The 15982-nt window shown below is 51.5% G+C and overlaps 1 protein-coding gene and 1 pseudogene across 2 annotated transcripts in view; one reads left to right on the top strand and one right to left on the bottom strand.

Moving 5' to 3' along the window:
- Positions 1-15982, top strand: part of USP32 (ubiquitin specific peptidase 32) — a 241596-nt gene that overhangs the window by 216867 nt on the left and 8747 nt on the right. The window lies entirely within an intron of this gene.
- LOC116552670 lies at positions 770-2274 on the bottom strand (annotated as a pseudogene).

The following is a 15982-nucleotide window of genomic DNA, read 5'->3' on the forward strand; positions in this document are numbered from 1 at the left end:
CTGACCAGTGGGAAGCAAGAGAGTAGGTTAAGTGTGCAGCAGTCACAAACCAGGCCTATGAGAACCTAGTTGGGAACAGAATGTAAGACAATAGTGAGTGATGGGGACTACTGTGAGTGGTAGGCACATGCCTGTCTAAAGGCTCCACGTGACTGTCGCCCTGCAGTAACATGGGCCCCAGTGTTCACCAAACCTTTTTTTTCCCCCATAAAGAGAAGCCAGAAATCCAGATATCAATACAAAGTATCCAGATAGAAGTGTTGGTAAATTTTTTAAATTTTGAACATTGTGCTGCCCAAAGAAGGTATCTGCAAGCCAGGTACAAACCAGCTTTCTACTTACCTCTGATAAGTAGAAAGGTCATAGATTGAGCCCATTACATTGGAGGTCAGATTCTAACACTAATTTTCTCAGATTTCTAATGCCCAATGAAAATACCACTTTGTTTGCAAAAGGTTATTAAAAGGAATAGATTATGTATGTAGACACAGAGCTTGCCACCTCTTAGGTACTCAAAATCATTCTTCCCTCACTTAAGGAAACAGTACAGGCATAATATAACAGTATTGTTATGATCAAGCTCATTATCAGGAGGCATACACCTAAACAACAGGGGAGTGAGCACCTACCATGGACAGAGCTTTCTGCTGGGTTGTCTGGTGCCAGCAGTTCCCAACCTGGCAATTCATCAGCTTCGTCAGAATCACCAGCAGCTTGTCCAGATATGGTTGATTGGATATGTTAGTCCAAAGTCCCACCCATATTATACCTAGTGTTCTGTGCCTGTTACACCCAGATTTATGAGATTCTCTCCTCCCATGCAGTCCAAGAATCTGCATTCTAATTAGTTCCTCAGAGGAAGCTCTTTTGCAGCGAGTTTGCACTGGTCTGTGGGTTGGTCATTTATGGAAACCACTGCTCCAGGGAATGAATCATTATTTCCAGTCTCATTAGGGAAAGATGATATGCGTATGCACATGGGTAAGGAGAAGTGACAGTAATTAGCCAAAAGCTCTGTAGACGCAATTGTCTCTGATGAAGTGCTGATTGATGACATCAGACAGTAGCTAGCTGTTGACGGTGTACCTGGGGAAAGCTAAATGCAAAATGGAAGCAAACTGCGCCATGAAGTGAGATCAGGATGACAGGGTCAGAAACATGGAGAGGGCGGCTCAGACGGACAAAGGAGAAGAGGCAGGATTCAACTGGTGTATTTTGGAGGCAGTGCAGCCTGCGTGTGCTGAGTTGAAAGTGCACGAGGAGCATAGTAGGCAATAACAGGAAGGCAGGTGCTATGAAAACCTTTGAAAGTCAGACAAGTTGTAATAAAAATATTTCACGTTGTCAGGTATCTTGGGATGGTTGCCAAACACTTTTCTATGGTTTCCATAAGTACATATCTATTTTGTGTATGTATTTATTTATTTTTGTTTTTATGAGACAGAGTTTTACTCTTGTCGCCCAGGCTAGAGTGCAGTGGCTAGATCTCTGCTTACTGCATCCTCCGCCTCCCGGGTTCCAGCAATTCTCCTCGTCAGCCTTCCAAGTAGCCTACAGGTGCTACACCACCATACTCAGCTGATTTTTATATTTTTAGTGGAAACAGGTTTTCACCATGTTGGCCAGGCTGGTCTTGAACTCCTGACCTCAGGTGATCCACCCGTCTCGGCCTCCCAAAGTGCTGGGATTACAGGTGTGAGCCAGCACGCCCGGCCATACATATCTATTTTATATCATTTTATTATAAACTTAAGTTCTGTATTTCTGTCTTTTTCATATTCACAATCCACTTTGGCTAGAATTTCTCTTGATAACAGACTTTAGACCTTACCACAAACCCAAGAGGAACTCACAGGTGGGCTTAAAATGCCCCAAGAAGATTGAAGGAAGTGGAGGAGAAAGGAAAAAGGAGTCAGGCAGAAGGGGGAAAACCTAGAAGAGCTCTGGATGTAGAGGAGGCATGCCAGAGAGAGGAGCCCAGTCACAGCTGAGTGCAGCCCAGGAAGGAGAAATGCCCTGGTTGGAGGCCATCCAAGGCCCTTGGGGGTAAGGGGACAGAGCTTCTCTGCTGATCTGATAGTGTTTTCAGTGCCACCCTTCAGGTATCCAACAGCAGGATCCTCTGCTGTGGATGGCTAAATCCCAGTGCCTACTGGGATTAGAAGGGAGAGGAAGACTTCCACATAGGGATCAATGGGGAGCCTCCAGAATAGAGTAGGAGACGCCCACGGTCATCATCAGAGGCTGCCGTAGCCCCAGGTTCAGAGCAATCATCTTAGCTGATGCTATGGAAAGCAGTAGACCAGGAGTTCAATCTGCAGTGTTTGCCCTGCACTTGGCAGAAGTGTATGACCTTGGGGAGTCACGTGCTTCCTCCATGCCTTGGTTCCCCCAGTGAATAGTGAGGGAGTTGCATAAGGTCCGTTGTCTCCAGCTTTTATTTGAAACAACATCAGGACCCGACCCTTCTAGCCACATTTACCCGAAGGACCCATAGCTAAAGTGCCCGTCACGTCTAAGCATTCAGAGAGCCAAGCACACAGTGCTCCAGTAAGGCCTCGGGAGCTCCCAGAGAATCCCCAACAAGAGGAGTTGGCAGTGCTCCCAGCAGGCAGTGCTCTCATTTGGCCTGCTAGAAATCATTGTGGCCACAGGATGGGCCTTTCCAAAGGCCATTTTGCTACTCAGTATACTGGGCAGCCAATTAGGGTGAAGAAGACACAGGGAGTGTCCAGAGCAGCCAGCCTGCTGCCTGGCCTCTCCCCAAGACTGAATATCCACAGGGAGCAGCCCTAGGCCCTGTGGCCTTTCATTGTGGTGCCACCTGGAGAAAGTACTGCTGCCACTCCTTGTTTACAGAGCTCCCTGCAGCATGGAGCTGCGAATAAACATCCTCTCACTTGGGGAGGGATGGGAGAAAGGAGAGGGCTAAATCGACTAAAACGTTTTCATTGCGTACCTACCACTTGGTTTAAAGGGTAGTCCTGAGCTTGGAACCAGAAGAAACACTGGAGATGGACTGAGACATTGACTGGACTTCTATTTGCCAAACCCTATGCTATGCGTGTTTCATTCATGATTTGTGAATGCTCACCACAGCTCTCTGAGGGATGCACAATCATCCCTTTTTCTAGATAAGGCAGCTGTGGCTCAATCAGGTTAAGTCACTTGCCTGTGGTGTCACACGGATGGAACATTTCTGAGCTGAATTCAAAGCCAGGTTCATCCAGCTGCTTCTTTACCACCCTGCCTCCCCTGAACTGGAGTCTGTGATCCACCACTTAGCAACTCCTGGCACATAGGTCGTCACCCTGAGCCTCAGTGGCCTCATCTTTGACAAGGGATGAGGGTCACCATGACCCTAGCTACTTTAGCGTTTTGTGATAAGCCCTGAATGAGAAGTTGAATGTGGAACCCTTTAAAACCAAGAATGCCTGTGCAAATGTAGAGTATTGTTATGTAAGGAGAGGAAATGGGTGTCCCCAAAGCAGCTCCTCTTCTTAACTCCTGGAAGATGAGAAACTCTGATGCAGATAGAGAGTCATGCAGGCGTCTCGTCTCGGTGGAGATGGATGTCCTAGGTTTGTTCTATTCACCTCTGATGGCCCAGGGACCTTAGCAGCTGGACAGAGAGAAAAAGCAGGGAGTAGATGGGGAGGTAGAACCAGGGAGGGAGAAAGGACTCTGGTTTGAATCAAGCAAGGACTCTAGTTCCAAACTGGACTTTGGAGTGTCTGATAGTATCTTACCAGAGATTTAACATGGATGTGATAATTTCAGAGGTGAGGTGGGAAGGACAGGAGTCCAATGAGCTATTGTTGTGAAGGGGGCCACCAGCCACAGCAGCCATGAGAATCCCAAGCTCCCCCCTGGCTCCCTGCCAGACTGGGCTACCTGACTATGCTTCACCCACTGAGGACAATGCATTCTAGCTTAAAACTGGAGCCTTTTCCTTCCTGGACTTTCCTGGGAAATGAGAGAACAATTGAGCCTGATCATCTACCCCCAGCTGTTTATGCCCCAGTAGCATGGGCTTTAAACCAAATACCACATGTCCATCCGGACACCATGGCAGACTCTTCAGCCAGCCGTTGGGCACACTCCCCGGCTTCCTGCCCCGCCCTGCATTCATTCAGCCCTGACTCTGCAGCGTTCCAGAGCAGCCCATCGTTTTTTCCCCTGGGATGAAGAGCCCAACTTTGGTTTTCTCATCTCTCCTCTTGATGGTAGTGGAAATGCTAGGCCCCCATCCCAAACTGATATGCATTCAGAAAAAAAGAAAGAGGAACCAGTCAGGCCTAATTTGGACTGGAGTGTAAATTTGGAGTGTAAATTTGAAGAAAATTCAAACTCCATAGCTGACTGGAAAAAATGTCAGCGTCCAGGGCCCGTACCCGCCCAGATGATACTCTTGGAGGGGACAGTATCAGCACCGTGCCTGTAAAGGCTTAGGTGAAGCGTTCCATCTGTAGTTGTATTTACGTTGATAGTTTATGCCTGTCTGGAGCATAGGCCAGCTCTAGCCCCACTCCCTAAAGCATTCCCAGATTCCAAGCAGTAGTGTCTCATGCATCTGCTTCTTTTGTTTTGTTTTGTTTTGTTTTTGAGATGGAGGAATCTCCCTCTGTTGCCAGGCTGGAGTGCAGTGGTGCGATCTCGGCTCACTGCAACCTCCGCCTCTCAGGTTCAAGAGATTCTCCTGCCTCAGCCTCCCAAGTAGCTGGAATTACAGGCATGTACCACCACACCCAGCTAATTTTTGTATTTATTTAGTAGAGACGGGGTTTCACCATGTTGGTCAGGCTGGTCTCAAACTCAGGCTATCTGCTCACCTTGGCCTCCCAAAGTGCTGGGATTATAGGCATGGGCCAGTGCGCCCAGCTGGGAATCTGCTTTTACGCTGGCTTTGTTTTCCTGGTCATAGAAGCCTCAGTCTCAGTGAAAGGTCACTAACTGTAATGACTCAGGTTTCATTGGTTTACCCCTTATCCCACCTGCAGAGACCCACTATCACTTTAAATACAGATGGATACTGATGGCAGCTTCCAGAGGGTATCTCACATGTACTCTTAAACTAGTCCTTTCAGCTGCCACGTGGTGTCCTCTGAGTAGGACCACCTGATCTTCTGGGTACCCCTCTCCCAATGTGACCACTGCCTCTAGGCATTGCCTCCCACGCTGGACACCAGGGATCAGAGTTGCTCACCGCTCCCTTTACACTCCACGAGGGTGTTCCCAAAGCAGAGCTGTTCATGTTTCCATGAAATCACCCTTCCCTTTTTCACATGCAGCTTCCATTCTCCTTATGTCCCTGGTGTGAGTCCCAGAGGCTGAGTAATCACTGCCACACTGAACTCGGAGTCCTTCCTCCCCTACATCTCTACATCTCTGAAGCTTCACTTGGACCCAGCTTTTTATACCCAACCCTATTCCCTTAAAAGAGGTGTCTCCCAGGAGGTCGCTTAGGCAGTAGACCCAGGCAAGCCTGTCCTATCATGTTGCAAGCAGCTCCTGATGGCTTTGAACCCAGGGGTTAAGCAAGGATCCACAGCTTCATCTAGAGTAGAATGAACCCTGATTCAACAGCCTCGTGGAGAGTGTGGACGGACCAGGCAGCAGAATGGAGGTGAAAAGCCACCTAGGGCTCCAGGACTGGGAAGCGGATTCCCTGGGGAAGATACATGGAGCTGGGGAATGGCAGAAGCTGAGGCTCAAGCACCTCATGCGCCCAAACCCTACATGTGTAAACCATTGTTCAAACTGTAACAATACCAGTTTGACTTGTCAGCCCCTGAAGGAAAGCTGGCATACAGAGAGCCTGGAAACCAGGCTTATGTTTACCCAGTGAACAAGGTAAATATTTAGTCCCAGCCCTGAAATGGTGCCTGGTAGTTCCATTCTTTGCTGTCATTTTTCCTTTTATTCACTCATGCTGCAAATATTGGCCACCTGCCCTCCCTCTATGTGGCCAGCCTTGGCCTGGGCACTTTGATGCTCTGATGGTTAAGACATGATCCTCCATTCTTTTTCTCAGGGAGTCTTGCTGAGGGAGCAGACAAGGAGCAGAGATCAGGTCAGGCCTCATAAACTGGGTCTTGGCTGGCATGTAGACTTCACAAGAGGAAGCAAGACTGAGGGGAGGGGAGCAGCCGGGGAGAGCGCTCCAGGGCTCAGGACAGCACCCCAGGCTCCCTGCCTGGCCCGCGAGATTTCTGCATCCACGCTTCCCTGTAATTGTGGATGGAGAAACAGAACAAGAAATACTTTGAGGCCCACAGCACTCAGTATAAGGGAAGCAGCAAGGACTGGCAAGTTTGCAGGTCTGGGTTCAATTCCCCATATCGTCACTCATTCGTTGGCAAGGGGCAAGTTCCTTTACCTCTCGATTTCTTCAGAAAAGCAGGAAAGTGTAGCAATTTTAAGTGGGCGAACTCGAGTTTCAGACTCTGGGTTCAGATCTCAGCTCTATTTGTCAGTCTTTTGTCCTGTATATTTCATTTCCTCATCTGAAAATGAAATTAGACATACTCATCTCCAACAGTTATTCTAAGAATTAAGTGTTATATAAAGCACAGCAAATAATTTTGCCAGATGCAATAGAAATTAGTTTCTTGAGGAATGTGGCAATATCTAGCAATTTTACATAGGTATTTACCCTTTGACCCTTTAAACTTCACTTATAGGAATCTATCCTAAAGACACACAGTCAAAATTCAATCTGAGCATGGTGGTTCATGCCTGTAATCTTAGCACTTTGGGAGGCAGAGGTGGGAGGGTTGCCTGAGCTCAGGAGTTCAAGACCAGTCTGGCTAACATGGCAAAACCATCATGGAGAAACCCTGTCTCTACTAAAAACACAAAAAATTAGCTGGGCATGGTGGTGGGTGCCTGTAATCCCAGCTACTTGGGAGGCTGAGGCAGGAGAATCCCTTGAACCTGGGAGGTAGAGGTTGCAGTGAGCTGAGATCACACCACTGCGCTGCAGTCTGGGTGACAAACTCCAAAAAAAAAAAAAAAATTTAAAAATTAGCCAAGCGTGGCAGTGCACACCTATAGTCCCAGCTATCTGAGAGGCTGAGGCCTGAGGGTAGCTCGAGTCCAGAAGTTTAAGCCTTCAGTGAGCTACGGTCACGCCACTGCACTCCAGCCTGGAAGACAGAGGAAGACCTTGTCTCAAAAAATAAATGATATATATATGTATAAAATTAATATTCACAAAAGCTATTCATTGCAGCACTATTGGTAGTAGCAAAAGACTAGAAATAACTTGGGCAGGGCATGGCGGCTCACATCTATAATCCCAGCACTTTGGGAGGCTGAGGTGGGTGGATCATTTGAGGTCAGGAGTTCAAGACCAGCCTGACCAACATGGCAAAACCCCATCTCCACTAAAAATTAGCTGGGTGTGGTGGTGTGCACCTATAATCTGAGCTACTCAGGAGGCTGAGGCAGGAGAATCATTTGAACCCGGGAGGTGGAGGTTGCAGTGAGCTGAGATCATACCACTGCACTCCAGCCTGGGCGAAAGAGCGAGACTCTGTCTCAAAAAGAAAAAAAAAAAAAAAAAAAAAAAAAGACTGGAAATATCTCAATATTCATCAGTTGGGAATAGGGTAAATAAACCAGGATATGTACATACAATTGAATGTTATACAGCTAGGAAAGAAAAACTTTCTCTATCGCTACCGTGTGATCACCAGGATATAGCATTATGAGTAAAAAGCCAGGTAAATAAAATTATTGTAGTATGCTATCATTGGGAAGGGGAGAGAGAATGATTTTATTGAGTAAAATTAGCTTTTATTTCTATATTGTTCTTTGTGGAGGGTGGGGCATAGCAATGTCTACCCCAGGGTTTCTGATCCGCAGTGTTGATGGGGAGCCTGCCGCGTGTTCTGTGCTGTTCTGGACACTGAGGTGCCACAGTGCTGCAGGCTGGCTTCCCTGGGAAAGCGGAGGGGAGCATAGTGTGCGAGACATCCGTGAAGGAGTGCTGCCATGAAGGGCCTCGGGCCCTGCTGGTGTCTGGATCCCGTCGAACCCCAACGTCCTGCGCCTCTTGAATCTCTCCTTTGTTTGTAAATAAAACCTTGGTCAGCCTGGAAAACATGGTGAAACCTCGGCTCTACAGAAATTACAAAAATTAAGGTTGGGCATGGTGGCTCACACCTGTAATCCCAGCACTTTGGGAGGTCGAGGTGGGTGGATCACAAGGTCAGGAGTTCAAGACCAGCCTGGCCAACATGGTGAAACCCCATCTCCACTAAAATTAGCCCGGTGTGGTGGCGTGCTCCTGTAATCCCAGCTACTTTGGAGGCTGAGGCAGGAAAATCGTCTGAACCCGGGAGGAGATTGCAGTGAGCTGAGATCGCACCATTGCATTCCAGCCTCCGCAACAAGGCAAGACTTCGTCTCAAAAAAAAATTACGAAAGTTAGCTGAGTGTGGTTATGTGCACCTGTAGTCCCAGCTACTTGGGAGGCTGAGGTGGGAGGATTGCTTGAGCCCAGGAGGTTGAGGCTGCAGTGAGCCGAGATCACATTACTGCACAACAGAGCAAAACTCTGTCTCAAAAAAATAAAATAAAATAGAAAATCAGGCCTTTCCTAGCCCCACTTGCAGTGGCAACAGACACGGCCTGTGGGTTCCCTTCTGCAGGGGTGGCTGGGATGATGGGGGAGCTGGGCCACGGAAAAGGAGTCCTGGAGCCTCCATCTCAGCAAGGTGGGAGTCAGGCAGAATTTAATAAGAAAGGAACAGGGTTTCCCTGGCACTTGGCTCTTCTGAGTTGTTGGAAAGCTTCGAGGAGGAAATCTACGAGCAGATGGGCCTCCATTGCCCTCCCAGCTGCCCTGCCCACAGGGAGCCCAACACCAGAATCACGCAGGAAGGAAAATCCCTTGACCAGTCTGCCATCAGTTGCTGGAAGGTGTGGCTCGTTAGGGAGGGAGGCAGCCGGGAGAAGGAAGGAGTGGCAGCAGGCCTGGGCCAAGGGGCCCCTTCTCTTGCCCACCCTTCGCTCTTGGCCTCACTCTCCCTCTCATAAGTGGGTTGGAGGTAGGGTCACCAGACGTAGTAAATAAAAGTACAAGACAACCAGTTAAATTTAAATTTCAGATAAGTAACAAATCATATTCTAGTGTAACTATGTCCCTTGTAATTTAGGGATATACTAAAAAAAAAAAGTATTTGTTATTATCTGACATTCAGATGTAACTGGCAGCCTGTATTTTGTCTAGGTGAACCCATCTAGACAAAACTGAAGCCAGGGGTGGCGGGGGAGTGGGCAGGCACTCATTCCGTGCTCGGGAAGCCTGCAGCAACTCTACACAGGATAGGCTTGTGGCAGGCAGAGCCAGGGACAGAGCCAGTGGCAGAGAGATGGACACATGTAATCCCATGGCTCCTGGGGAACGGGGAGAGGAAGGGTTAGAGAAAAATGAAATGGGAAACTGGTGCCCAGCTGGATCAATGCCCACAGCAAGGAAGCAGGAGCCCTAACCGAAAGGCCTTTCTTTCAGTGATGTGGGCTCAGCCTGACTCTCAACCCTACATCCCCCTCCCCTGGCAACAAGGCAGGACATGAGAACCTCGGGGCAGCCCTGGGCCTCAGAGGGCCCCCTTTTCTCCCTCAGATGCTCTGGGTGACCTGAGACAATTCCAGGTGAAGGTCGGACTGGGAGGTCTTCCTCTGTAAACTGTTCTGTATATGGTTGAGGACGGAGTGCTGAGGGATGTCCCTAAGTGTCTGGGCAGAAAGGTGGCCCCTTGAAGCGTCTTCAGATTTCTCCCTTGGATAGGAAAGAACTGCCACCAACCAGGAATCATCACACCACATAATTCCAGCCTCCACCCGGTGTTCCTACTCCCCACTTGTGGGTCTTACCCGTCCTTCATTGCTCTCTCCAATCAAAAGAATCACCATCATAATTGTAAGTTATAGAATATCTTCTCTTGGCCTGGCATCTTGTTTCATCCTGACAAGCCCCCAAGGTAAATGCTGTCATCATGCCCATCACACAGATGAGGAAACTGAGGCTCAAAAGTGAATTAAACTACCAAGGGCTCCTGGAGAGTCAGCAGTGGTGGGGATTCTGCCCCAGGCCTGTGTGACGCTGGGCTGCATGCTCCGATGTTTCTGCGCTCCTCTCTTGGCTTGTATGTCGTAGACCTGGTGCTCCTGTGCCCGCTGTGTCTGGCCTGCAATTGGGAGTCTCGGAGGAAGGGCCCAGACTAGGATTTTCGTCCTTCAATCCTCCGTCCCTGGCACAGAGGAAATAATAGTGTCTGCTGAAAGATTAAGGCTCATGCCTGTAATCCCACTACTTTGGCTGGGCCGAGGCAGATGGATCACCTGAGGTCAGGAGTTCAAAACCAGCTTGGCCGGCCGGGCGCGGTGGCATAAGCCTGTAATCCCAGCACTTTGGGAGGCCGAGGCGGGTGGATCACGAAGTCAAGAGATCGAGACCATCCTGGTCAACATGGTGAAACCCCGTCTCTACTAAAAAAAATACAAAAAATTAGCTGGGCATGGTGGTGCATGCCTGTAATCCCAGCTACTCAGGAGGCTGAGGCAGGAGAATTGCCTGAACCCAGGAGGCGGAGGTTGCGGTGAGCCAAGATCGCGCCATTGCACTCCAGCCTGGGCAACATGAGTGAAACTCCGTCTCAAAAAAAAAAAAAAAAAACACCAGCTTGGCCAACATGGGGAAACTCCATCTCTATTAAAAATATGAGCCGGGCACGGTGGCTCAAGCCTGTAATCCCAGCACTTTGGGAGGCCAAGGCGGGTGGATCACGAGGTCAAGAGATCGAGACCATCCTGGTCAACATAGTGAAACCCCGTCTCTACTAAAAATACAAAAATTAGCTGGGCGTGGTGGCGCGTGCCTGTAGTCCCAGCTGCTCGGGAGGCTGAGGCAGGAGAATTGCCTGAACCCAGGAGGTGGAGGTTGCGGTGAGCCAAGATTGCGCCATTGCACTCCAGCCTGGGAAACAAGAGCGAAACTCCTCCTCCAAAAAAAAAAAAAAAAAAAAAATGAAAAAAATTAGCCAGGCATGGTGGCACACGCCTGTAGTCCCAGTTACACGGGAGATTGAGGCAAGAGAATCATTTGGACCCAGGGGGCAGAGGTTGCAGTGAGCCAAGATTGCTCCACTGCACTCTAGCCTGGGTGATAGAGGGAGACTGTCTCAAAGAAAAAAAGATTAAGTCTTTTTCTTCTTTTTTGTTTTGAGACAGTCTCTCTGTCACCCTGGCTGGAGTGCAGTGGTGCTCAAACTCCTGGGCTTAAGCCATCCTCCCACCTCAGCCTCTCAAGGACAGGTGTGTCGCCACTGGCTTTTTTTGTTTTCCTCAGAGAGACAGGATCTCCCTAAGTTACTCAGGCTGATCTTGAACTCCTGGGGCTGAAGTGATCCTCCCCTCTGGACCTCCCAAAGTGCTGGGATTACAGGTGTGACCCGCTGTGCCCAGCTGAAAGACTAACTCCTGATGGAAGATGAAATCTTGTTCCAGAATGCACCCGTACCCCTTCCCTGTGTCCTGCTCCCCTGCCCCTCTTCCTGTCCTGGCCTTGCCGCGGCTGACACTTGGAACAACCTGAGGAGTCTCCTGTGTGTCCTGCCCAGGGCTATGCGGAAGGAACTGACTCTTCTGTCTAGCAGGCAGCTCTTCTCCAAAGGAAGCCCCACCCTGGGCCTTGGACATCGTCCTTCGTCCCTAGGGGAAAGAATGCCTTTGTCCCCTCTCAGATAAACAAACAGAGCCGCTAGGATGTGTGTAGTGCGAGGTGCGGCAACAGTTCCCCAGCCTCAGAGATCGGCCTGGCTTCTTCCTGAGGTCACCGGGGACAGCAGGAGCCCAGAGACAGCTAGACCCAGTTAGACGGGCGGACTAAGAGTAGCCCCTTTTGCTGATGGATGAACAGAGGCTCAGAGCAGGGAGTGAGCCTCTGTGTCCATGGGGCCACCTGCCTCCTTGCCTCTTCCCACCCCAACACACACACAGGCTCGGAGCCTCGGGGTCGCACCGCCCTGAGGGCACCGGTCACAAGGTGGTGTCTGTCTAGGTGCCCCCTGGAGTTTTGAGACAAGGCAGCCTGCACGACCATGGGCTGGCGTCCACACTGCCCCCACAACTCTGGGCCCCTGTAGACCCTCCTCTGCCCCACCTTCCTCCACCCTCCCCCACATTGTCAGATCAGAGCCACAGGAAGCAGAGCCAGCAAGTGTGCAAACCAAGAGCCAAGATGGGAAAGTTTATTTTCCAAGAATCATCTAAACACATGGGGAATATTTTTAGCCCCGGCTCCCACCCGGCTGCAGAATCTAAACAGGGGGCCAAGAGATGGCCCACTGGGGATGGACAGCAACAGGCAGAGACGGGTGGGACAGGGTGCTGCCACCCCCACCCTCCCCCTGGACACGGATGGCTCATCCAAAAGAGAGCTGGGCAGGGGAGCCAAGGAGGGGAGTGGCCCCAGGTTCTGACAGGTGCCCCGGTCCCTCTCTGAGCCTCGGCTTCCTCGTCCACGCCATGGGAGGGATAACACCACCCCAGTGGGATTGCAGCATGCCCCCACCTGCCACCAGTTGGCACCCAACAAACGTGCTTCATGCTGTGCTGGGTGCCAGCCAGTGACCCTCAGAGAAGTCAGGTTGTAGACAAAACCATCAGCCTGTGAGCCTTTCCCAGGCCTGGCCAGCTACAGTGAAAGCCGTGTGTGTGTGTGTGTGTGTGTGTGTGTGTGTGTGTGTGTGTGTGTGTGTACATGCACGCGTACCCCCATGCAGTCACCCATGGGGCATCAGAAGTGAATGATAGGAGGGCTCGGGGGCCAGGCCGGACTCTCTTTGTGAATAAGGGGGTTCTCGGGACCTTCCTCGCCCTCAGAGGGAACTGTCTCAGAAGCCAGGCAAGGTGGGCCACAGGCAGCTCAGAGCCACCATCTCCAGCGTGGGGGCCTGCGGGGGGTGTCGGGGGGCAGCTTGGAGAGTGAATTGACTAAGAACAGGAAGCTCTTCATGACACACACATGTTCACAGGAAGGAACGCCGTCAGCCTCAGCCTCTGAGGCGGGGCTGGTGCCCGGGGTGGGCTGCCCACGTCTGTGGTAGCTGGCTCTGGTGACTTGGCCGGGAGTCAAGGGCTGGCAGCACCTGCTGTGGCCTCTGGGACCCACGGAGGGCAGGCAGGACATGGGAGGTGGCCAGAGCCCCAGGCCCTGAACAAGCTGTGCCGGTTCTGGCTCCTGCTGGCCAGGTTTATGATTGGGGACCAGGGGATGGGGAGGGTCGATCGCCTTCTGCCTTAGGTGGGAGAGGCCAGGACTTCCTGGTCCTGCTGCCACATTATTCACTAAGGTTGCCTGGAGGGCACGGATGGGGGTGGGGAGGGGCCATTTGTTCTGACCTCACAGCCTTGAGCCTTGGGGGGCAGCTTAGGTCCCCCGCAGTCTGTGTGGGAACCAAAGGAGTACAGGCTCCAGGTTCGGTGTCCACACACCCCCTGCTGACTGGCGGCCTCCAGTTGCCGTGGCAACAGTAATACCACCCCTCCCCCACAGCTGCATGGTCACCAGGGAAGGGAGGAGGGACTTATTTTTGGTCACAAAAGGGAAAAGGGAGGGGAAGGGAGAAGGGAGGGGAGCGGCCCTCTGGCTTCTCCCTGGGCTCACTGGGGGTTGCCGGGTGTGAGGGGCACAGGGTGGGAGAAGGCTTAGTGGTCACCTCCTCCCATCAGCTCCCCTCCCACAGCCAGTGAGGGCTGCCAGGACCAGGTGACAAAATCCCTCAGTGCCCTCCTGGCGGCACACCTTCCGGTGAGGACTCTCTACCTCCAGGCTTTCAGCATGCTAGAGGGGCCCTCACCTAGCCAAGGAAGCCTGGGTCTGCTATTCATGCAGCAAGCCCTGCTCCAAGGCTCATGAATTCCAAAATTCAGACCTGCTCCAATTGGTGAAGTCTGAGCTTCGGGTCCTCAGTTCCTGGCACCTGGGGCCTGACCTGGCTTGGGGGCCCCATGGGTCCCCTTCTTTCTTTCTTATCCTGGTGTCCTAGACCTCCTCCCCTGGCCTTTTCCTGGTCTCACTCCCTCCACTTCCTCCTAGGGCCCCAGGAGGGAAAACAACCCATTAGAGATGAAATCCCGGTGGTGGTGGGGACCTTTCTGACAGGTCCCAAGGGACCAGGCCCCACAACCTTGGGACACCCCCATAAGCTCTCCTTCACAAAATCACTGCTGACCAGCAGATCAGTCCTGCGCACTGCGGCACCTCTGAGCTGTCCCTGCATTCTGCCCTCACCTCTGCAGCTCCCCACCCTCCAGAGGCCCCCTTCCCTGGCCTCCTCCCAGCCTCCCCTTCCCCCATGGACTCCCACCTTCCCTGCTCTGAATTCTCTCTCTCTCTCTCTTTTTGAGATGAAGTCTTTCTGTCGCCCAGCCTGGAGAGCAGTGGTGCAATCTCAGCTCACTACAACCTCCCTCTCAATTCTCCGGCCTCCTGAGTAGCTGGAATTAGAGGCACCCGCCCACCACCACGCCCAGCTAATGTTTGTATTTTTAGTAGAGACGGGGTTTTGCCATGTTGGGCAGGCTGGTCTCAAACCCCTGACCTCCACCTGCCTTGGCCTCGGAAAGTGCTGGGGTTACAGGCGTGAGCCACTGCGCCCGGTCCTGCCCTGAGTTCTCTTTCTCCCATGCACTCACTGCCTCCTAACCTACTAGACAACGTGCATGCTTTATTTATGGGCTCTCTCCAGTGGACTGTGAACTCCAGGAGGGCAGGCATTTTTGTCTTTTATTCCCTGCCATATCCCCAGTGCCTAGAGCATAAATGCTCAAGAAGTACTTGAGCAAACAAATGAACTTCCTGTTGCCCACCTTGCCTAGGCTGTCCCCATACAGGACACCCCTTCACCCCAGCACAGGGGAGAACGCACAGGGCTGGGGGTGCAGTTGGCCCTGCCCTAGCCTCAGTACAGGGCCTCCAGCCAGCCGAGCAGCCTCTTCTCTTTGCTATGTCGCCCAGGCTGGAGTGCAGTGGCGCAATCTCAGCTCACTGCCTCCTCTGCCTCCTGGGTTCAAGAGGTAGGACCTCCTGAGTAGCCGAGGTTACAAGTATGTAACATCACACTGGTTAATTTTTGTTTTTGTTTTTGAAACGGAATCTCACTCTGCCGCTCAGGCTGGAGTGCAATGGCATGATCTCAGTTCACTGCAACCTCTGCTTCCTGGGTTCAAGCGATCCTCCTGCCTCAGCCTCCTGAGTAGCTGGGATTACAGGTGTGTGCCACCATGCCCGGCCAGTTTTTGTATTTTTTTCTTTTTTTTTTTTTGAGACAGAGTTTCACTCTTGTTACCCAGACTGGAGTGCAATGGCGCGATCTCGGCTCACCGCAACCTCCGCCTCCTGGGTTCAGGCAATTCTCCTGCCTCAGCCTCCTGAGTAGCTGGGATTACAGGCACGCGCCACCATGCCCAGCTCATTTTTTGTAGTTTTAGTAGAGACGGGGTTTCACCGTGTTGACCAGGATGGTCTCGATCTGTTGACCTCGTGATCCACCCGCCTCAGCCTCCCAAAGTGCTGGGATTACAGGCTTGAGCCACCGCACCCGGCCCAGTTTTTGTATTTTTAATAGAGACGGGGTTTCACCGTGTTGGCCAGGCTGGTCTTGAACTTCTAACTTCATGATCCACCCACCTCGGCCTCCCAAAGTGCTGGGATTCCAGGCATGAGCCACTGAGACTGGCCTAATTTTTGTATTTTTTTATAGTGTCAGGGTTTCCACCATGTTGCCTAGGCTAGTCTTGAACTCCAGGGCTCAAGCAATTCACCTGCCTCTGCCTCTGCCTTGCAAAGTCCTCGATTACAGGCGGGAACCACCAGGCCCGGCCCCCCGTCTTCCTTCTCAGCTTGTTTCCCCCTCTATGTGATGAAGAGATTAGGTTGGAACTCTTCTAGCTTCCGCTGTGATGAAGC

The sequence above is a fragment of the Sapajus apella genome, unplaced genomic scaffold (genome assembly GCF_009761245.1).
Source record: "Sapajus apella isolate SASKATOON/1434 unplaced genomic scaffold, GSC_monkey_1.0 scaffold12, whole genome shotgun sequence".
NCBI classification, from domain to species: domain Eukaryota; kingdom Metazoa; phylum Chordata; class Mammalia; order Primates; family Cebidae; genus Sapajus; species Sapajus apella.